Genomic DNA, 22,972 nt, shown 5'->3' on the forward strand with positions numbered 1-22,972 from the left:
ATTTTAATTTAGGTTTAAATAAAAAAAAAATTAAAACTCATCTGGAGCCACGGTTCCATTCGCGGATCGCAAAAACAAAAAGAAATAAAAAAATGTTTGCATTCGCTTCCCAATTACTCCTAATGGGCCACATTTATCCGAACCACTATGGTCAGGGACCTCCTATCATTATACCTTCATATGTATTACTCCCCACATTTTTGCCCTAAGACCCTTTCCCGTTACAATAAAATGGTAGCCACATCGCTGCATCTTAGGTCACAGCCACCCTACTCTGAATGAGTATCTCTCTGAGAATGAGTGTGCATGAGAGTGTGTGACTGGATATCAGAGTGGCTCTATGAGTATCTAGGTATGTAGCGGGTGTGAGAGTATTTCTCTAATGTCAGAGTGGATGTATGAGTATGTATCTAACTTTTAGAGTGTGTGAAAGAGTTGTGAGAGAGTGTCTCTGAGTCTGAGTGAAAGTGTGAGAGTTTCTGTATATGACAGTGACTATGAGCGTGTCTATCTGTTATCTGTAAGAGTAGGTGTGACAGGCTGTGCCTGAGTGTAACAGTGGGTGTGACAGCTTGAGTCTGAGCATCAGACTGCATGTGAGAGTGTCCCTCTGGGTCTGACTGTGGGTATGAGGCTTTCTGTATGTGTGAGACTTGGTGTGGGTATGAGAGTGTCTGTCCGAGTGTGTGAGTAGGTTTGATAGTGTCTGTCTAGATGTGAGAGTGGATGTGAGAGTGTCGGTCTTGGTCTGACAGTGGATGTGAGAGTGCCTGTCTGGATGTGAGAGTGGATGTGAATGTGTCTCTGTTGGTGTGAAAGTGGGTGTGAGAATGTCTGCCTGGATGTAAGAGTGGGTATGAGTGTGTCTGGGTGTGAGAGGTGATGTGAGAGGGTATGTCTGACTGTGAGAGTGAATGTGAGAGTGTCTCTGTTGGTGTGACTGTAGGTGTGAGAGTGTCAGAGTGTCTGTCTGTATGTGAGTGTCGGTCTGGGTTTGACTGTGTGTGTGAAAGGGTATGTCTTGGTGTGAGAGTGGGTGTGAGAGTGTCTGTCTGGGTGTGAGAGTGGGTGTGACAGGATATGTCTTGCTGTGAGAGTGTCTCTATGGATGCTTGAGAGGGTGCGTGTTAGACCTGACATGCCTTAGGGTGGTCACCCCTAACTTTTTGCCTGCCTCCCTCCACTTTTTGGATGCTGTTTTGCTGGCTTTTAGAATCTGCGCACTTTACCACTGCTAACCAGTGCTAAAGTGCATATGCTCTCTTCCTTTTTAAACATGGTAACCCTGGCTCATACCTGATTGGACTATTTAATCTACTTATAAGTCCCTAGTAATGTGCACTACATGTGCCTAGGGCCTGTAGATTAAATGCTACTAGTGGACCTGCAGCACTGGTTGTGCCACCCACTTAAGTAGCCTCCTTTACCTTGTCTCAGGCTTGCCATTGCAAGGCCTGTGTGTGCAGTTTCACTGCCACCTCGACTTGGCATTTAAAAGTACTTGCCAAGCCTAGAACTCCCCTTTTTCTACATATAAGTCACCCTTAATGTGGGCCCTAGGTAACCCCTAGGGCAGGGTGCTGTGTAGATAAAAGGCAGGACATGTACTTGTGTAGTTATATGTCCTGGTAGTGTAAAACTCCTAAATTCGTTTTTACACTACTGTGAGGCCTGCTCCCTTCATAGGCTAACATTGGGGCTGCCCTCATACACGGTTGAAGTGGCAGCTGCTGATCAGAAAGGAGCAGGAAGGTCATTTTTAGTATGGCCAGAATGGTAATACAAAGTCCTGCTGACTGGTGAAGTCGGATTTAATATTACTATTCTAGAAATGCCACTTTTAGAAAGTGAGCATTTCTTTGCACTTAAATCTTTCTGTGCCTCACAATCCACGTCTGGCTGGGCTTGGTTGACAGCTCCTTGTGCATTCACTCAGACACACCCCAAACACAGGGTACTCAGCCTCACTTGCATACATCTGCATTTTGAATGGGTCTTCCTGGGCTGGGAGGGTGGAGGGCCTGCTCTCACACAAAGGACTGCCACACCCCCTACTGGGACCCTGGCAGACAGGATTGAACTGAAAGTGGACCTGGTGCACTTCTTAGCCACTCTTTGAAGTCTCCCCCACTTCAAAGGCACATTTGGGTATAAAACAGGGCCTCTGCCCTACCTCATCAGACACTTGCTGGAGAAGAAACCTGAACCAGAAACTACATCCTGCCAAGAAGACCTGCCTGGCTGCTCAAAGGACTCACCTGTCTGCTTTCTACAAAGGACTGCTGCCTTGCTGTTGCCCTGCTGCCTTGCTGAACTCTTGTCTGGCTGTGAAAGTGCTCTCCAAGGGCTTGGATAGAGCTTGCCTCCTGTTCCTTGAAGTCTCAGGACCAAAAAGACTTCTCTCTTTTACTTGGACGCTCCGTGACCGAAAATTTCGACGCACAGATTGTCTCGCGGCGAGAAAAACGCCGCACTCCGATGCTGATCGACGCGACGCTCTGGGGACGATCGAAGATCCGACATACGGCCTCGCAAGGACAACGCCGCCCGACCTCTAGAGGAGAAATCGACGCGACGCCTGCCGTGAGATCGTAATTTCAACGCGCAGCCCCGCAGATCGAAGTCTAGAGGAGAAATCGACGCGACGCCTGCCGTGAGATCGTAATTTCGACACGCAGACCGACGCGCAGCCGGAGAACAAGTAGGAAAATCCACGCACAGACCCGGGACATCTGGTAATCCCCGCGATCCACAGAAAGAGACTGTCTACGCGCCGGAAAACGACGCCGATTTCCCCGCGTGGAAAATAACGACGCAAGTCCGTGTGTGCTGGGGAGAAATCGACGCACACATCCTTTTTCCACGCACCTCTTCTCTTGTGGCCCTCTGAGGAGATTTTTCCACTCCCAACCAGGTACTTGTGCTTAAAAGAGACTTTGTTTATATTCTAAAGACTTAAGACACTTTATATCACTGTCCTGTGATATTTCTACAATTTTCCATTGCAACTTTATTCTTTTTGACCTACAATTATCCTGATAAATATTATATATTTTTCTAAACACTGTGTGGTGTATTTCTGTGGTGCTATATGGTGGTATTGTATGATTTATTGCACAAATACTTTACACATTGCCTTCTAGGTTAAGCCTGACTGCTCGTGCCAAGCTACCGGAGGGTGAGCACAGGCTGATTTTTGATTGTGTGTGACTTACCCTGACTAGAGTGAGGGTTCTTGCTTGGACAGAGGGCAACCTGACGGCCAACCAAAAACCACATTTCTAACATTGGTGATCAGCGGTGAGGATAGGACTTGTATTTGTGCAGTGACATACAGTAGCTAAGTATTTCACTACCTACCCACAGTTGAAGGTCAACTTGGTTTTTATCTCTTTTTGAAAACCTGATTTTTTTCCTGACAATTTTCAAAAAACTAAATCCTCACTCAACATGTCTCTGACTGGGTCTCAGACAGGGGACTTTGACCTAGTCCAGTTGGATACATATACGGTCAAACAACTAAGAGGATTCTGCAGGGCACTGAGGGTACCCACCCAAGGGGCCTCCAGAAAGGAGGACTTTCAAGTGGCGCTGAGGGCCTGGGCAGAAGCCCATTTAGAGGATGATGAGGAAGAGGAGCCAGAAAATGGCACCTCAGAGGAATTTTCACTATCTGTGGATGGTGTTACCACTGCAATTGTGCCCCCTTCCAGACCAGGGAGCAGTGTCTCTATGCAAAGCCTGACCGCAGAGGAAAGGAGAGAGGAAAGGGAGTTCCAATTGCAAATGGCAAAACTGAAAATTGAGGCTCAATAGGAGGAGAGAAGGGCAGAGAGAGAAGCCAAACAAGCTGAGGCTGAAAGAGCAGCCAAACAGATTGAAGCTGAAAGAACAGCCAAGCAAGCAGAAGCTGAAAGAGCAGCCAAACAAGCAGAAGCTGAAAGAGCAGCCCAACAGGTGGAAGCTGAAAGAGCTTTGGCTGAAAAGAAACTATTGTTGGCTCATGAACTGAGTCTCAAGGAGCTGGAGATCAAGGCGAGACAGTCTGAATCCAGCAATAATGGTGGCAGCATACAGACAGGACCTGCTGGAGAAAAGAAGGTTTGTATACCCAAAAATGTGGTGCCCAGTTTTGTGGTGGGAGATGACATAGATAAATGGTTAGCTGCTTATGAAGGTGCACTAAGGGCTCATGAGGTTCCTGAAGGGCAATGGGGGGTAGCTATGTGGGGTTATGTGCCACCTTTGGGGAGGGACACACTTCTCACACTGGATCAACCTGATCAAAACACATACCCACTTCAGAAAGACACTTTACTTGCCAAGTTTGGGCTGACCCCTGAGGGATACCGTCAGAGGTTCAGGGACAGCACCAAACAACACACACAAACATGGGTAGATTTCTATGACTTTTCCAGTAAGGCACTGAATGGATGGGTGCGGGGCAACAAAGTAAATGACTATAAAGGGTTATATGACTTGATTCTGAGAGAGCATATGCTTAATACTACTTTTACAGAGTTGCGCCAGCACTTGGTAGATAGTAAGCTGACTGATCCCAGGAAGCTTGCTGAGGAGGCGGACCTCTGGGTTAGCACCAGAGTGTCCAAAAAGGTACCTGGGGGGACTCACACAAAGGTGGTCAGGGTTCCCAACAGAAGAAAGAGGGGGGAGATAAACTTACAGATAAGGAACTCTCAAAAGGCCCCCAAAAGAATTCCCAGTGAGGGGGTGGCAACCATTCCTTCTCTAGATTTGGGAAGAAGCCAGGGACATTTGATAAGTCAGGGAAATCCAACCCCAAATGTATGGAGTGTTACCAGTATGGTCACTATAAAGGCGACCCCCAGTGCTCCAAAAGGGCACCGTCCACTACCGGACAGACACCTGGGATAACTAGTGTAGCGCTTGGAGGGGAGATGGACCCAGATAGCTTTGGGGAGCAAGTAGAGATTTCCCTAGTGTCCCTGGGAGAAAGAGAAATGGTGCCCAAAGCCCACATGCCCCGAAATACTTCCAAGTACAGGCAGTGGGTCACCATTAATGGGCAGAAGGTGGAGGCTCTGCGTGACACAGGAGCCAGTATGACTACTATCCAGAGTCAGCTGGTGTCCCCAGAGCAGATAGTCCCTAATACATTCCACCAGGTCATAGTCGCTGACAATCGTGAGAGTCACCTACCGGTGCCTCTGGTTCCCTTTGAGTGGGGGGGGGGTCTCTGGTACTCTGAAAGTAGCTGTGAGTCCTGCCATGCCTGTAGATTGTCTGTTGGGCAATGATCTTGAGCACACTGCTTGGAAAGAAGTAGAGCTCAGATCTCACCTGGAGATGTTAGGGTTACCTGAGTGGGTCTGCATGACCACCAGGTCCATGGCTGCCCGGGAAGGGAGTCAAGGGCGTCTGGAGCCTGGAAAAATGGCCCAGACAGCCGCCCAAGAGGGGGGTCAAGGGCGCGGGAAACCCGCCTCCAATGTTCCCACGGTGGTAGACGAGGTCCCTGAGGAAGAGGAGGCCCCCGAGCCAACCGGGGAGGACATAGCTGCCCTGGGTAACTTACCTGAACTTGCTGGCTGGCAAGTAGAGGGGGGGCCAACCAGGGAAGCATTCTGCAAGGCGCAGAGAGAATGCCCCACCCTTGAGGGTCTGAAAAAGCAGGCCACAGACCACGCAGCAGGTGACGCCTCTGGCGCTCACCATATTTACTGGGAGAATGATCTCCTTTACAGTGAGCGTAGAATTCCAGGTCCTGGGCCACACCGTGTGCTGGTGGTCCCCCAGTGTTACCGGAAATTCCTACTAGGCCTGGCTCACGACATTCCCCTGGCAGGACACCTGGGCCAAGACAAGACCTTTGACAGGCTTAACACCCACTTTCATTGGCCCAGAATGAGGAAAGCCTCAGATAACTTCTGCAGAGCTTGCCCCACCTGCCAGGCTAGTGGGAAGGCAGGGAAACGGCTTAAAGCTCCCCTGATCCCACTCCCAGTCGTTGGCACCCCCTTTGAAAGGGTGGGCATCGACATTGTTGGTCCCTTGGACCCCAAAACTGCCCTGGGCAACAGGTTTATCCTGGTTTTGGTGGACCATGCCACCCGCTATCCAGAGGCAATCCCTCTGAGAACAGTGACTGCAAAGGTGGTGACCAGAGCCCTGATGGGAATATTTACCCGTGTGGGATTCCCTAAGGAGGTCGTGTCTGACAGGGGCACTAACTTCATGTCTGCATACATGAAGACCCTGTGGGATAAGTGTGGGGTGACCTACCGGTTTACCACCCCTTATCATCCTCAAACCAACGGGCTGGTTGAGAGATTCAAACAGACCCTGAAAGGCATGATTGGTGGCCTGACTGAGGCCATGAGGCGTAAGTGGGACGTTCTCTTACCTTGCCTGTTGTTTGCTTATAGAGAGGTGCCCCAGAAAGGGGTGGGGTTCAGCCCCTTTGAGCTTCTCTATGGTCACCCTGTCAGGGGATCCCTAAGCATCGTTAAGGAGGGCTGGGAGAGAGCTCCCCAGGCCCCTCCCCAGGATGTGGTCAGCTACATGCTGGCCCTCCGCAAACAAACCCAAAGCTTCTGGAAGGAGGCCCAGAGTAACCTCGAGGCCAGTCAAGAGGTGATGAAGGAGTGGTACGACCAAAAGGCCACTCTAGTTGAGTTCTCACCTGGAGACAAAGTTTGGGTGATGGAGCCAGTAGAGCACAGGGCTCACCAGGATCGCTGGACTGGCCCCTTTGAGATCAAGGAGCGTAAAGGGGAGGCCACTTACTTAGTGGACCTCAAGACCCCCAGGCAACCCCTAAGGGTCCTCCATCACAACCGGATCAAACCTCACTTTGAGAGGTCTGAGGTCAGTATGCTCCTAGTCACCGATGAGGGCATGGAAGAAGAGAGTGAGCCTCTCCCCGACCTCCTCGCTGTCAAAGAAGGGGATGGGTCAGTAGGTGGTGTCATTCTCTCTGACTCCCTGACTCCAACACAGAGAGGGGACTGCTATGAGTTGCTAGAGCAGTTCTCCCCCCTGTTCTCCCTTACACCTGGACTAACCCACCTCTGTGTGCATGACATTGACACAGGTGACAGTGCTCCTGTAAAGAACAACATTTACAGGTTGTCAGATAAAGTGAAGGCCAGCATCAAGGAGGAGGTCTCCAAGATGTTGACTTTGGGGGTTATTGAGAAATCCAGTAGTCCCTGGGCCAGCCCTGTGGTATTGGTTCCCAAGGCTACTGCCCCAGGTGCGAAACCAGAACTCCGGTTCTGTGTGGACTACCGGGGTCTCAATTCAGTCACCCGGACTGATGCTCACCCCATCCCCCGAGCTGATGAGCTCGTTGACAGGCTGGGCGCTGCCAAGTTCCTGAGTACGTTCGATCTTACTTCCGGATACTGGCAGATTGGCCTGACTGAGGGGGCTAAAGAAAGATCTGCTTTTTCCACCCCTGATGGCCATTACCAATTCCGGGTGATGCCATTTGGGCTGAAAAATGCCCCCGCTACCTTCCAACGGTTGGTTAACGGGGTCCTAGCTGGTAAAGATGCCTTCTGTGCAGCTTACCTAGACGACATAGCTGTCTACAGTTCCAGCTGGGAGGAACACCTGCTCCACCTCAAGGAGATGCTTCAGGCCCTGCAACAGGCAGGCCTGACTATCAAGGCTAGTAAGTGCCAGATTGGGCAGGGTTCGGTGGTGTACTTGGGACACCTCGTAGGTGGTGGAAGGGTGCAGCCGCTCCAGGCCAAGATTGAAACTATCAAGGCCTGGCAACCACCTAGAACACAGACTGAGGTGAGAGCCTTTTTGGGCCTCACTGGATACTACTGCAGGTTCGTCAAGGGCTATGGCACCATTGTGACACCCTTGACTGAACTCACTTCCAAGAAACAACCTAGGTTGGTGAATTGGACAGAGGCCTGTCAGAAAGCCTTTGATTCTCTGAAGGAAGCCATGTGCACGGCCCCCGTGCTCAGGGCCCCTGACTACTCCCAGGAATTTATTGTTCAGACAGACGCTTCAGAGCATGGCATAGGGGCTGTTCTAGCACAGCTGAATGAGGAGGGCTCAGACCTACCAGTGGTCTTTATTAGCAGAAGACTATTACCACGGGAACAAAGGTGGAGTGCTATTGAGAGAGAAGCATTTGCTGTGGTCTGGGCACTGAAGAAGCTAAGACCCTACCTGTTTGGGACTCACTTCCGGGTTCAGACAGACCACAGGCCCCTCAGATGGCTCATGCAGATGAGGGGTGAGAATCCAAAACTCTTGAGATGGTCCATTTCCCTACAGGAGATGGACTTTACGGTGGAGCATTGCCCAGGGGCTGACCACAACAATGCTGATGGTCTCTCCAGATACTTCCGCCTTAGCGATGAGAGCTCCCAGGAGGTCGGGTAGCTCTCCCCACTTTCAGCTGGGGGGGACACATGTTAGACCTGACATGCCTTAGGGTGGTCACCCCTAACTTTTTGCCTGCCTCCCTCCACTTTTTGGATGCTGTTTTGCTGGCTTTTAGACTCTGCGCACTTTACCACTGCTAACCAGTGCTAAAGTGCATATGCTCTCTTCCTTTTTAAAGATGGTAACCCTGGCTCATACCTGATTGGACTATTTAATCTACTTATAAGTCCCTAGTAATGTGCACTACATGTGCCTAGGGCCTGTAGATTAAATGCTACTAGTGGACCTGCAGCACTGGTTGTGCCACCCACTTAAGTAGCCTCCTTAACCTTGTCTCAGGCTTGCCATTGCAAGGCCTGTGTGTGCAGTTTCACTGCCACCTCGACTTGGCATTTAAAAGTACTTGCCAAGCCTAGAACTCCCCTTTTTCTACATATAAGTCACCCTTGCTGTGGGCCCTAGGTAACCCCTAGGGCAGGGTGCTGTGTAGATAAAAGGCAGGACATGTACTTGTGTAGTTATATGTCCTGGTAATGTAAAACTCCTAAATTAGTTTTTACACTACTGTGAGGCCTGCTCCCTTCATAGGCTAACATTGGGGCTGCCCTTACACTGTTGAAGTGGCAGCTGCTGATCAGAAAGGAACAGGAAGGTCATATTTAGTATGGCCAGAATGGTAATACAAAGTCCTGCTGACTGGTGAAGTCGGATTTAATATTACTATTCTAGAAATGCCACTTTTAGAAAGTGAGCATTTCTTTGCACTTAAATCTTTCTGTGCCTTACAATCCACGTCTGGCTGGGCTTGGTTGACAGCTACTTGTGCATTCACTCAGACACCCCCCAAACACAGGGTACTCAGCCTCACTTGCATACATCTGCATTTTGAATGGGTCTTCCTGGGCTGGGAGGGTGGAGGGCCTGCTCTCACACAAAGGACTGCCACACCCCCTACTGGGACCCTGGCAGACAGGATTGAACTGAAAGGGGACCTGGTGCACTTCTTAGCCACTCTTTGAAGTCTCCCCCACTTCAAAGGCACATTTGGGTATAAAACAGGGCCTCTGCCCTACCTCATCAGACACTTGCTGGAGAAGAAACCTGAACCAGAAACTACATCCTTCCAAGAAGACCTGCCTGGCTGCTCAAAGTACTCACCTGTCTGCTTTCTACAAAGGACTGCTGCCTTGCTGTTGCCCTGCTGCCTTGCTGAACTCTTGTCTGGCTGTGAAAGTGCTCTCCAAGGGCTTGGATAGAGCTTGCCTCCTGTTCCTTGAAGTCTCAGGACCAAAAAGACTTCTCTCTTTTACTTGGACGCTCCGTGCGGCGAAAATTTAGACGCACAGCTTGTCTCGCGGCGAGAAAAACGCTGCACTCCGACGCTGATCGACGCGACGCTCTGGGGACGATCGAAGATCCGACACACGGCCTCGCAAGGACAACGCCGCCCGACCTCTAGAGGAGAAATCGACGCGACGCCTGCCGTGAGATCGTAATTTCAACGCGCAGCCCCGCAGATCGAAGTCTAGAGGAGAAATCGACGCGACGCCTGCCGTGAGATCGTAATTTCGACGCGCAGCCGGAGAACAAGCAGGAAAATCCACGCACAGACCCGGGACATCTGGTAATCCCCGCGATCCACAGAAAGAGACTGTCTACGCGCCGGAAAACGACGCCGACTTCCCCGCGTGGAAAATAACGACGCAAGTCCGTGTGTGCTGGGGAGAAATCGACGCACACATCCTTTTTCCACGCACCTCTTCTCTTGTGGCCCTCTGAGGAGATTTTTCCACTCCCAACCAGGTACTTGTGCTTGAAAGAGACTTTGTTTATATTCTAAAGACTTAAGACACTTTATATCACTGTCCTGTGATATTTCTACAATTTTCCATTGCAAATTTATTCTTTTTGACCTACAATTATCCTGATAAATATTATATATTTTCCTAAACACTGTGTGGTGTATTTCTGTGGTGCTATATGGTGGTATTGTATGATTTATTGCACAAATACTTTACACATTGCCTTCTAGGTTAAGCCTGACTGCTCGTGCCAAGCTACCGGAGGGTGAGCACAGGCTGATTTTTGATTGTGTGTGACTTACCCTGACTAGAGTGAGGGTTCTTGCTTGGACAGAGGGCAACCTGACGGCCAACCAAAAACCCCATTTCTAACATTGGTGATCAGCGGTGAGGATAGGACTTGTATTTGTGCAGTGACATACAGTAGCTAAGTATTTCACTACCTACCCACAGTTGAAGGTCAACTTGGTTTTTATCTCTTTTTGAAAACCTGATTTTTTTCCTGACAATTTTCAAAAAACTAAATCCTCACTCAACATGTCTCTGACTGGGTCTCAGACAGGGGACTTTGACCTAGTCCAGTTGGATACATATACGGTCAAACAACTAAGAGGATTCTGCAGGGCACTGAGGGTACCCACCCAAGGGGCCTCCAGAAAGGAGGACTTTCAAGTGGCGCTGAGGGCCTGGGCAGAAGCCCATTTAGAGGATGATGAGGAAGAGGAGCCAGAAAATGGCACCTCAGAGGAATTTTCACTATCTGTGGATGTTGTTACCACTGCAATTGTGCCCCCTTCCAGACCAGGGAGCAGTGTCTCTATGCAAAGCCCGACCGCAGAGGAAAGGAGAGAGGAAAGGGAGTTCCAATTGCAAATGGCAAAACTGAAAATTGAGGCTCAACAGGAGGAGAGAAGGGCAGAGAGAGAAGCCAAACAAGCTGAGGCTGAAAGAGCAGCCAAACAGATTGAAGCTGAAAGAACAGCCAAGCAAGCAGAAGCTGAAAGAGCAGCCAAACAAGCAGAAGCTGAAAGAGCAGCCCAACAGGTGGAAGCTGAAAGAGCTTTGGCTGAAAAGAAACTATTGTTGGCTCATGAACTGAGTCTCAAGGAGCTGGAGATCAAGGCGAGACAGTCTGAATCCAGCAATAATGGTGGCAGCATGCAGACAGGACCTGCTGGAGAAAAGAAGGTTTGTATACCCAAAAATGTGGTGCCCAGTTTTGTGGTGGGAGATGACATAGATAAATGGTTAGCTGCTTATGAAGTTGCACTAAGGGCTCATGAGGTTCCTGAAGGGCAATGGGGGGTAGCTATGTGGGGTTATGTGCCACCTTTGGGGAGGGACACACTTCTCACACTGGATCAACCTGATCAAAACACATACCCACTTCAGAAAGATACTTTACTTGCCAAGTTTGGGTTGACCCCTGAGGGATACCGTCAGAGGTTCAGGGACAGCACCAAACAACACACACAAACATGGGTTGATTTCTTTGACTTTTCCAGTAAGGCACTGAATGGATGGGTGCGGGGCAACAAAGTAAATGACTATAAAGGGTTATATGACTTGATTCTGAGATAGCATATGCTTAATACTACTTTTACAGAGTTGCGCCAGCACTTGGTAGATAGTAAGCTGACTGATCCCAGGAAGCTTGCTGAGGAGGCGGACCTCTGGGTTAGCACCAGAGTGTCCAAAAAGGTACCTGGGGGGACTCACAAAAAGGTGGTCAGGGTTCCCAACAGAAGAAAGAGGGGGGAGATAAACTTACAGATAAGGAACTCTCAAAAGGCCCCCAAAAGAATTCCTAGGGAGGGGGTGGCAACCATTCCTTCTCTAGATTTGGGAAGAAGCCAGGGACATTTGATAAGTCAGGGAAATCCAACCCCAAATATATGGAGTGTTACCAGTATGGTCACTATAAAGGCGACCCCCAAGGCTCCAAAAGGGCACCGTCCACTACCGGACAGACACCTGGGATAACTAGTGTAGCGCTTGGAGGGGAGATGGACCCAGATAGCTTTGGGGAGCAAGTAGAGATTTCCCTAGTGTCCCTGGGAGAAAGAGAAATGGTGCCCAAAGCCCACATGCCCCGAAATACTTCCAAGTACAGGCAGTGGGTCACCATTAATGGGCAGAAGGTGGAGGCTCTGCGTGACACAGGAGCCAGTATGACTACTATCCAGAGTCAGCTGGTGTCCCCAGAGCAGATAGTCCCTAATACATTCCACCAGGTCATAGTCGCTGACAATCGTGAGAGTCACCTACCGGTGGCTCTGGTTCCCTTTGAGTGGGGGGGGGTCTCTGGTACTCTGAAAGTAGCTGTGAGTCCTGCCATGCCTGTAGATTGTCTGTTGGGCAATGATCTTGAGCACACTGCTTGGAAAGAAGTAGAGCTCAGATCTCACCTGGAGATGTTAGGGTTACCTGAGTGGGTCTGCATGACCACCAGGTCCATGGCTGCCCGGGAAGGGAGTCAAGGGCGTCTGGAGCCTGGAAAAATGGCCCAGACAGCCGCCCAAGAGAGGGGCCAGGGGCGCGGGAAACCCGCCTCCAATGTTCCCACGGTGGTAGAAGAGGTCCCTGAGGAAGAGGAGGCCCCCGAGCCAACCAGGGAGGACATAGCTGCCCTGGGTAACTTACCTGAACTTGCTGGCTGGCAAGTAGAGGGGGGGCCAACCAGGGAAGCATTCTGCAAGGCGCAGAGAGAATGCCCCACCCTTGAGGGTCTGAGAAAGCAGGCCACAGACCACGCAGCAGGTGACGCCTCTGGTGCTCACCATATTTACTGGGAGAATGATCTCCTTTACAGTGAGCGTAGAATTCCAGGTCCTGGGCCACACCGTGTGCTGGTGGTCCCCCAGTGTTACCGGAAATTCCTACTAGGCCTGACTCACGACATTCCCCTGGCAGGACACCTGGGCCAAGACAAGACCTTTGACAGGCTTAACACCCACTTTCATTGGCCCAGAATGAGGAAAGCCTCAGATAACTTCTGCAGAGCTTGCCCCACCTGCCAGGCTAGTGGGAAGGCAGGGAAACGGCTTAAAGCTCCCCTGATCCCACTCCCAGTCGTTGGCACCCCCTTTGAAAGGGTGAGCATCGACATTGTTGGTCCCTTGGACCCCAAAACTGCCCTGGGCAACAGATTTATCCTGGTTTTGGTGGACCATGCCACCCGCTATCCAGAGGCAATCCCTCTGAGAACAGTGACTGCAAAGGTGGTGACCAGAGCCCTGATGGGAATATTTACCCGTGTGGGATTCCCTAAGGAGGTCGTGTCTGACAGGGGCACAAACTTCATGTCTGCATACATGAAGACCCTGTGGGATGAGTGTGGGGTGACCTACCGGTTTACCACCCCTTATCATCCTCAAACCAACGGGCTGGTTGAGAGATTCAACCAGACCCTGAAAGGCATGATTGGTGGCCTGACTGAGGCCATGAGGCGTAAGTGGGACGTTCTCTTACCTTGCCTGTTGTTTGCTTATAGAGAGGTGCCCCAGAAAGGGGTGGGGTTCAGCCCCTTTGAGCTTCTCTATGGTCCCCCTGTCAGGGGACCCCTAAGCATCGTTAAGGAGGGCTGGGAGAGAGCTCCCCAGGCCCCTCCCCAGGATGTGGTCAGCTACATGCTGGCCCTCCGCAAACAAACCCAACGCTTCTGGAAGGAGGCCCAGAGTAACCTCGAGGCCAGTCAAGAGGTGATGAAGGAGTGGTACGACCAAAAGGCCACTCTAGTTGAGTTCTCACTTGGAGACAAAGTTTGGGTGATGGAGCCAGTAGAGCACAGGGCTCACCAGGATCGCTGGACTGGCCCCTTTGAGATCAAGGAGCGTAAAGGGGAGGCCACTTACTTAGTGGACCTCAAGACCCCCAGGCAACCCCTAAGGGTCCTCCATCACAACCGGCTCAAACCTCACTTTGAGAGGTCTGAGGTCAGTATGCTCCTAGTCACCGATGAGGGCATGGAAGAAGAGAGTGAGCCTCTCCCCGACCTCCTCGCTGTCAAAGAAGGGGATGGGTCAGTAGGTGGTGTCATTCTCTCTGACTCCCTGACTCCAACACAGAGAGGCGGACTGCTATGAGTTGCTAGAGCAGTTCTCCCCCCTGTTCTCCCTTACACCTGGACTAACCCACCTCTGTGTGCATGACATTGACACAGGTGACAGTGCTCCTGTAAAGAACAACATTTACAGGTTGTCAGATAAAGTGAAGGCCAGCATCAAGGAGGAGGTCTCCAAGATGTTGACTTTGGGGGTTATTGAGAAATCCAGTAGTCCCTGGGCCAGCCCTGTGGCATTGGTTCCCAAGGCTACTGCCCCAGGTGCGAAACCAGAACTCCGGTTCTGTGTGGACTACTGGGGTCTCAATTCAGTCACCCGGACTGATGCTCACCCCATCCCCCGAGCTGATGAGCTCGTTGACAGGCTGGGCGCTGCCAAGTTCCTGAGTACGTTCGATCTTACTTCCAGATACTGGCAGATTGGCCTGACTGAGGGGGCTAAAGAAAGATCTGCTTTTTCCACCCCTGATGGCCATTACCAATTCCGGGTGATGCCATTTGCGCTGAAAAATGCCCCCGCTACCTTCCAACGGTTGGTTAACGGGGTCCTAGCTGGTAAAGATGCCTTCTGTGCAGCTTACCTAGACGACATAGCTGTCTACAGTTCCAGCTGGGAGGAACACCTGCTCCACCTCAAGGAGATGCTTCAGGCCCTGCAACAGGCAGGCCTGACTATCAAGGCTAGTAAGTGCCAGATTGGGCAGGGTTCTGTGGTGTACTTGGGACACCTCGTAGGTGGTGGAAGGGTGCAGCCGCTCCAGGCCAAGATTGAAACTATCAAGGCCTGGCAACCACCTAGAACACAGACTGAGGTGAGAGCCTTTTTGGGCCTCACTGGATACTACCGCAGGTTCGTCAAGGGCTATGGCACCATTGTGACACCCTTGACTGAACTCACTTCCAAGAAACAACCTAGGTTGGTGAATTGGACAGAGGCCTGTCAGAAAGCCTTTGATTCTCTGAAGGAAGCCATGTGCACGGCCCCCGTGCTCAGGGCCCCTGACTACTCCCAGGAATTTATTGTTCAGACAGACGCTTCAGAGCATGGCATAGGGGCTGTTCTAGCACAGCTGAATGAGGAGGGCTCAGACCTACCAGTGGTCTTTATTAGCAGAAGACTATTACCACGGGAACAAAGGTGGAGTGCTATTGAGAGAGAAGCATTTGCTGTGGTCTGGGCACTGAAGAAGCTAAGACCCTACCTGTTTGGGACTCACTTCCGGGTTCAGACAGACCACAGGCCCCTCAGATGGCTCATGCAGATGAGGGGTGAGAATTCAAAACTCTTGAGATGGTCCATTTCCCTACAGGGGATGGACTTTACGGTGGAGCATTGCCCAGGGGCTGACCACAACAATGCTGATGGTCTCTCCAGATACTTCCGCCTTAGCGATGAGAGCTCCCAGGAGGTCGGGTAGCTCTCCCCACTTTCAGCTGGGGGGGACACATGTTAGACCTGACATGCCTTAGGGTGGTCACCCCTAACTTTTTGCCTGCCTCCCTCCACTTTTTGGACGCTGTTTTGCTGGCTTTTAGACTCTGCGCACTTTACCACTGCTAACCAGTGCTAAAGTGCATATGCTCTCTTCCTTTTTAAAGATGGTAACCCTGGCTCATACCTGATTGGACTATTTAATCTACTTATAAGTCCCTAGTAATGTGCACTACATGTGCCTAGGGCCTGTAGATTAAATGCTACTAGTGGACCTGCAGCACTGGTTGTGCCACCCACTTAAGTAGCCTCCTTAACCTTGTCTCAGGCTTGCCATTGCAAGGCCTGTGTGTGCAGTTTCACTGCCACCTCGACTTGGCATTTAAAAGTACTTGCCAAGCCTAGAACTCCCCTTTTTCTACATATAAGTCACCCTTGCTGTGGGCCCTAGGTAACCCCTAGGGCAGGGTGCTGTGTAGATAAAAGGCAGGACATGTACTTGTGTAGTTATATGTCCTGGTAGTGTAAAACTCCTAAATTAGTTTTTACACTACTGTGAGGCCTGCTCCCTTAATAGGCTAACATTGGGGCTGCCCTCATACATTGTTGAAGTGGCAGCTGCTGATCAGAAAGGAGCAGGAAGGTCATATTTAGTATGGCCAGAATGGTAATACAAAGTCCTGCTGACTGGTGAAGTCGGATTTAATATTACTATTCTAGAAATGCCACTTTTAGAAAGTGAGCATTTCTTTGCACTTAAATCTTTCTGTGCCTTACAATCCACGTCTGGCTGGGCTTGGTTGACAGCTCCTTGTGCATTCACTCAGACACACCCCAAACACAGGGTACTCAGCCTCACTTGCATACATCTGCATTTTGAATGGGTCTTCCTGGGCTGGGAGGGTGGAGGGCCTGCTCTCACACAAAGGACTGCCACACCCCCTACTGGGACCCTGGCAGACAGGATTGAACTGAAAGTGGACCTGGTGCACTTCTTAGCCACTCTTTGAAGTCTCCCCCACTTCAAAGGCACATTTGGGTATAAAACAGGGCCTCTGCCCTACCTCATCAGACACTTGCTGGAGAAGAAACCTGAACCAGAAACTACATCCTGCCAAGAAGACCTGCCTGGCTGCTCAAAGGACTCACCTGTCTGCTTTCTACAAAGGACTGCTGCCTTGCTGTTGCCCTGCTGCCTTGCTGAACTCTTGTCTGGCTGTGAAAGTGCTCTCCAAGGGCTTGGATAGAGCTTGCCTCCTGTTCCTTGAAGTCTCAGGACCAAAAAGACTTCTCTCTTTTACTTGGACGCTCCGTGCGGCGAAAATTTCGACGCACAGCTTGTCTCGCGGCGAGAAAAACGCCGCACTCCGACGCTGATCGACGCGACGCTCTGGGGACGATCGAAGATCCGACGCACGGCCTCGCAAGGACAACGCCGCCCGACCTCTAGAGGAGAAATCGACGCGACGCCTGCCGTGAGATCGTAATTTCAACGCGCAGCCCCGCAGATCGAAGTCTAGAGGAGAAATCGGCGCGACGCCTGCCGTGAGATCGTAATTTCGACGCGCAGCCCCACAGACCGACGCGCAGCCGGAGAACAAGCAGGAAAATCCACGCACAGACCCGGGACATCTGGTAATCCCCGCGATCCACAGAAAGAGACTGTCTACGCGCCGGAAAACGACGCCGACTTCCCCGCGTGGAAAATAACGACGCAAGTCCGTGTGTGCTGGGGAGAAATCGACACACACATCCTTTTTCCACGCACCTCTTCTCTTGTGGCCCTCTGAGGAGATTTTTCCACTCCCAACCAGGTACTTGTGCTTGAAAGAGACTTTGTTTATATTCTAAAGACTTAAGACACTTTATATCACTGTCCTGTGATATTTCTACAATTTTCCATTGCAACTTTATTCTTTTTGACCTACAATTATCCTGATAAATATTATATATTTTTCTAAACACTGTGTGGTGTATTTCTGTGGTGCTATATGGTGGTATTGTATGATTTATTGCACATATACTTTACACATTGCCTTCTAGGTTAAGCCTGACTGCTCGTGCCAAGCTACCGGAGGGTGAGCACAGGCTGATTTTTGATTGTGTGTGACTTACCCTGACTAGAGTGAGGGTTCTTGCTTGAACAGAGGGCAACCTGACTGCCAACCAAAAACCCCATTTCTAACAGTGCGCTAGTATTTTACATATATATTTTTTTCTAAGATCTGTGAATCCACCCATGGATTCACACAGAGGGCAGTGCTGAGCTCCGTGATTGAATCCATGGATTTAACGTAAAAAAAAAGAAATAGTATTTATGCATTTTCTACTCATTATTTACAGCTTCACCACATTCATTTATTCCCTTCGGGGTCAGGGAACCTGTACAACATCACTTTTAGCTCCACTTCTCCCACATTTCAGCCCCAGGGGCCATTCTCAAAAAAACAAAATGGCAGGAGCACTGCTCCCGAGTCTAAAATGGAGGGAGGTTGCAATGAATCTAAAACAGGCAGGATAGAGCTTCCCTGACCCCAGGTGGATCGTATGAATGTAGTGAAGTTATATATAATTCCTAGAAAATGCATAATACTTTGTTTGGATCCATCTGCGGGACTCTGCACAGCCCCACTATGTGAATCCGTGGATCTCGCAAAACATCAAACGGATCACTCTGAAACTTTCAACAAAGCCGCTGAACCAACCAAAGTATAAGTTTTGAACATTTCGTGAAGATTCGTCAAGCGTAACCTAAGTTATTGGCAAAACAAAAGCTCAGTGGCAAAGGTGTGGCAGCATTGTTCCTGGCTCATAATTGAGCCGGCGGCTATGCTGCCGCACGAAGGGTGCAAACAGCACCCTTGAAATGCACACTCTGTACAGCAGGCAGTGCGCATTTCAAAGGTGCTGGGCGGGAAGGGGGGACCTGCACTCCCCTGCCACGCCCCCCGGTGGCCCACTGCACTTGTTCTTCACCAGCTTTTTCATGGCAATTGAACTTACATGAAAAGGCTGGCAGAGAACATGGTTGCAATCAGCCAGGCAGAGCTGACTTCAACGCCACCCTGGCTGATCACAACCAAGATCGCAGTTAGCCCATCAGGATCAGAGATCCTGGTGGAGATGGCAGTCAGTTGATGTTTCTGCCCGTAAAACTCATAATGTGGTGGTCAGACTGCCACAGCCACGGTGGTCCGACCGCTACCGCGAGTCTGGCAGCCTTGTGACTGACAGACTCGTAATTAGGCCCAGAGTGTTTTTTGTTTTGCCAATAACTTTGGTGCCACTTGATGAATCTTCAGGTCATTTTGAAAACATATACTTTGGTCAGTTCAGCTGCTGTGTTGAAATTTTCGGGGTGATCCGTTAAGTGCCCAAGATAAAGGGGGAGTCCCAAAACACTTTTCTCCCATTTTATGTCAATGGGTTTTTTCAAATTTCTGAAAACGACAAACGTCCAAACTGCTGAATAAAATTACACCTAATTTAGCAGAAAGCTTGCTCTTGGTCTAGTTGGCTAGGACCGCAGGGTCTACAGGCTTCCCCCACATTCCTGTCACTCTCTCTCTCACTATTCCCTCCCATAATAGGATGCAAAAGAGAGAGAGATCATTATTGCAATGGTCTCTCCAGACAATGACTTCAAAGAGACAGACTAGCAAGATGTCTGGTAAGAATGTTATAGTTATGATTTGAGGGACAGCACACCATGGTCACTTCTGGCCTAATGGTAAAGCTCTTGGAATGTCACCCAACAGGCTGAAGGTTCAAATGAATACAAGGCAGAACAACGAATGCTGGAACCACGAATGCCTAAACAAGGCGGTTAGAACAACAACCGCATTGTTACCACAAATGACTTTACCACGAATGCCTTAACAATGATTTTTCATTGTAAAGGCATGCATGGAACAGCATGCGTGGATCCAGCATGCAACTCCCCCACCCCTAAAAAAATCATACCCCAACGCCCCACCCCTAAAAAAAATTCTACCACTACCCCAACCCCCAAAAAAACTTAAACTACCCCGCCCATAAAACTACAGCGACCCTCCACCCCTAAAAACTAAAAATACCCAGATCCTCCACCCACCCCTAAAACAACCATGACCCCCATCCCCTAAAAGCTAAACTACCCAAAATCCCCCCCATAAAAACAAAAAATACCCGACCACCCACCCCTCCCCTGAAGCTACAGCGACTCCCCACCCTCTAAAACCTAAACTACCCCGACCCTCCACTCTGCCCCTAAAAACTAAAAATACCCTGATACACCCACCCGACCCCTAAACTTACCACAACACCCCACCCCCTAAAACCTAAACTACTCCCACCCCACCTCTAGATCTACCTAGTCCCCCACCCGTCCCTAAAAAGCTAAAAGTACCCCGCCCCTAAAACTACCCCCAACACAGCCCCCACCCCTCTAAAACTTAAACTAACCCGATCCCCCACCCCTAAAAACTAAAAATACCCCGAGCCCTGACCCCGCCCCTAAAAACAATTCTACCCCTACTCCACTACCCGACCCCACCCCTAAAACGTAAACTACCCCACCCCTAAAACTACTGCGACCCTCCACCCCCCTAAAAACTAAAAATACTCTGACCCTCGCCCCTAAAACTACCATGACCCCCATCCCCCTAAACCAGATAAAACTGAGAGAAATCCTACTCCAGAAAAAAGGTTCCTACCATGAGGAATCCTGTTGATACGTAATAAAATGGATGCAAAAAAAGAGGAACAGAAAAGAGAAAAGAAAACAATCGAGAATCAACAAAGAAAATGACATTACAAAACAAAAAAACAACTAACATGAAAAGAAACAAACAAAACAGAAAACAATCAGCCAACAGACACCAATTCCAAAGGCACCACCCAATAATATATACTTTTACATATTTTTATTCCCAAAAAATGCAATTATATACAAAAATACAATATAATATATAGAATTGATGTGAAAATTGTAAATATAAATCCTGGGAAACAAAACATAAAAAGAAGTATAAACCACTCACGCTCAACAATCACACCTAAAACAACAATAATATAGCCCAGACAATGAAATATACAACAAAGACAAAGGACAAAGTAAGGGCTGAATAGCCTAAATAACAAGTCACTCCCTATATAAACACACTATAACAGTACAAAATAACAGTGAGGATCCGCCAAATGATGTCCATATAATATCTTGTTTAATATCTCTATATACCTAATTAATTTAATGGTGTCTGGTGAAAATAATTCTTTTACTTTTTCCATCAATTGATTATAACAGTCTGAACCTCATTGTAACAGGGTGACTGGCTGGTACAGCCATGATGTCTTAATTGCCAGCTTGTCCAAATAAAACTATGTCTTGGTCTAGGTCAACACATGACGACGCACGTTTCAGTGAAACGTGAACCACCCAAGGGTCACACACCTTCCTCAGGACACATATATTTCACATTTATAAGATTTTTCCCAGGAAAATAATAATCTGCCTTCAGGCTGATACCTAGGAAGTAGAAAAATCAATTGTGTCTGATGGCTAAAGAAACAACTAAGAACAAAGACAATGAAAAAAGACTAAGAAACAAAAACAACAAACATGATTAAGAAAAAAGTACCAGAAGACGATGCAGAGACCATAATTAAGTCAGAAAGGCTATAGGAAGGCAACAGAGGGATGATTTATCAGTCAAATCATGCTATGTTTTTAAAGGGTCTAAACATTACTATAGTAGCCAGTGGCTGGAGGTGACCATGTGTGGGATAGGCACTGATGGCTTCGCCTTTGGCATGCCTTTGCCTTGCCACCACCACACCCTCTGCACTAAGGACAGGTATTGTAGCACATGAATGTCTAGTGTGCTTCTTGCCGGAACTTTTACCAGTCCTCACCTAAGATGGCTGATGCTCCTGTAACAGTGGGAGAAAACATGGGTCAGAACATAGATACAGCACCAACTGCCTGGCAGTGTTCCTAGGTAGTACAAGGTATCAGAAACCGCAGATGAGTAAGGTGGAAAATCTTTGAAAACAGCAACAAATATTGCGCACTTTGTTAAATATTTGTGAGATAAGAAAAGTACCAGAACCCTGAGAGACAACTTACAAGAATAAGAACAAGAGTGAAATGCCATAAAAGAGTGCAGTTCTTGCCTTGCCAGAGACCTAGTATACGGGAAAACAACAGCAGTAGGGTAAGGATGGAAATGAATCACAAGGTACTTGCACACTAGAACTACAGGCTGGTTCTGAGATAGTATAATGGGCATCAATACAAGGAACTGGAATGCTGTCCCCATGTAATTACCAGTGGCTGGGAGTACTTCATACATTCAATCCATTACTTTTCTCTTTTCTTCAGTGTGACACATGAACTGTGACTGGTATGCCCAGATGCAGGTCCAGGGCCCACTGCACCGCTGGAACCAAGCTGCAACCTACTGACAAGGCAGAAAGTGATCTTGGATTGCCTGTGTCCCGACTCAGTGAGGACCTGTCCTACCAGTTAGGGTTGGATTATTGCTATTGGACGAAGAGAAGCCTGATTTATAAATGGCTGGTTCCTGTCTGAGCTGACATAGTGATCAAAAACATTATGGACTAGAATGTGGCCTCAGGATGTAATAGTGCCTGAGAATAAACCACCCTTCCATGCACTACTATTTTGTGCTCCTCAGTTCATCACCCTAAGTACAACAGGTATACCCAGATGTGAGTCCCATGCTTATTGTGCCACTGGAACCGAGATGCACCTGATGTTGCAGGCCAAAAATAAACTGAAACAGGCCTATGGTTGCTTCTGTTGCAGTTCAGAGGATACTTGTCCTGGAAGTTCAGGCTGGAATGTTCCTATTGGTGCTGATGGCTGGTTTCTGTCAGAAGTGGCTTGGTGGGCAAGAAACAATGGACCACCATAAGATCTGTGCAATTACTCAAGTGGCTCGGAGTAATTCAAGCATTCACCCATCACTCACTTTTACACTTCAGTGCAATGCCCTCATTGCAACGGGTATGTCGAAAATCTTGCACTGCTACTGGCACCAAGCTACACAGTACTGAAGAGCTCCAAATGAAAGCAGTCTTGGGTTGCTTGAGTTTCTCTTTAGGGAAGTCCTGGCCTGGTAGTTTGGGCTAGACTGTTCCCAAAAGAGCAGTGCCCTCTGACCTGTACCTCTACGTGCTGAGGTCAAAGCTGTCTCACCAAAATGTAAACTGCCACACACTGCATTCAATTGTTTCATACCATCTCTGTTTTTATCATATTTTGGGGTTTCATTT

At 49.1% G+C, this 22,972-nt stretch overlaps 1 protein-coding gene across 2 annotated transcripts in view; it reads right to left on the reverse strand.

Moving 5' to 3' along the window:
- LOC138262261 (trimethyllysine dioxygenase, mitochondrial-like) overlaps positions 1-22,972 on the reverse strand; it is a 215,966-nt gene that overhangs the window by 36,450 nt on the left and 156,544 nt on the right. The window lies entirely within an intron of this gene.

Source organism: Pleurodeles waltl, chromosome 10 (assembly GCF_031143425.1).
Source record: "Pleurodeles waltl isolate 20211129_DDA chromosome 10, aPleWal1.hap1.20221129, whole genome shotgun sequence".
Classification (NCBI taxonomy): domain Eukaryota; kingdom Metazoa; phylum Chordata; class Amphibia; order Caudata; family Salamandridae; genus Pleurodeles; species Pleurodeles waltl.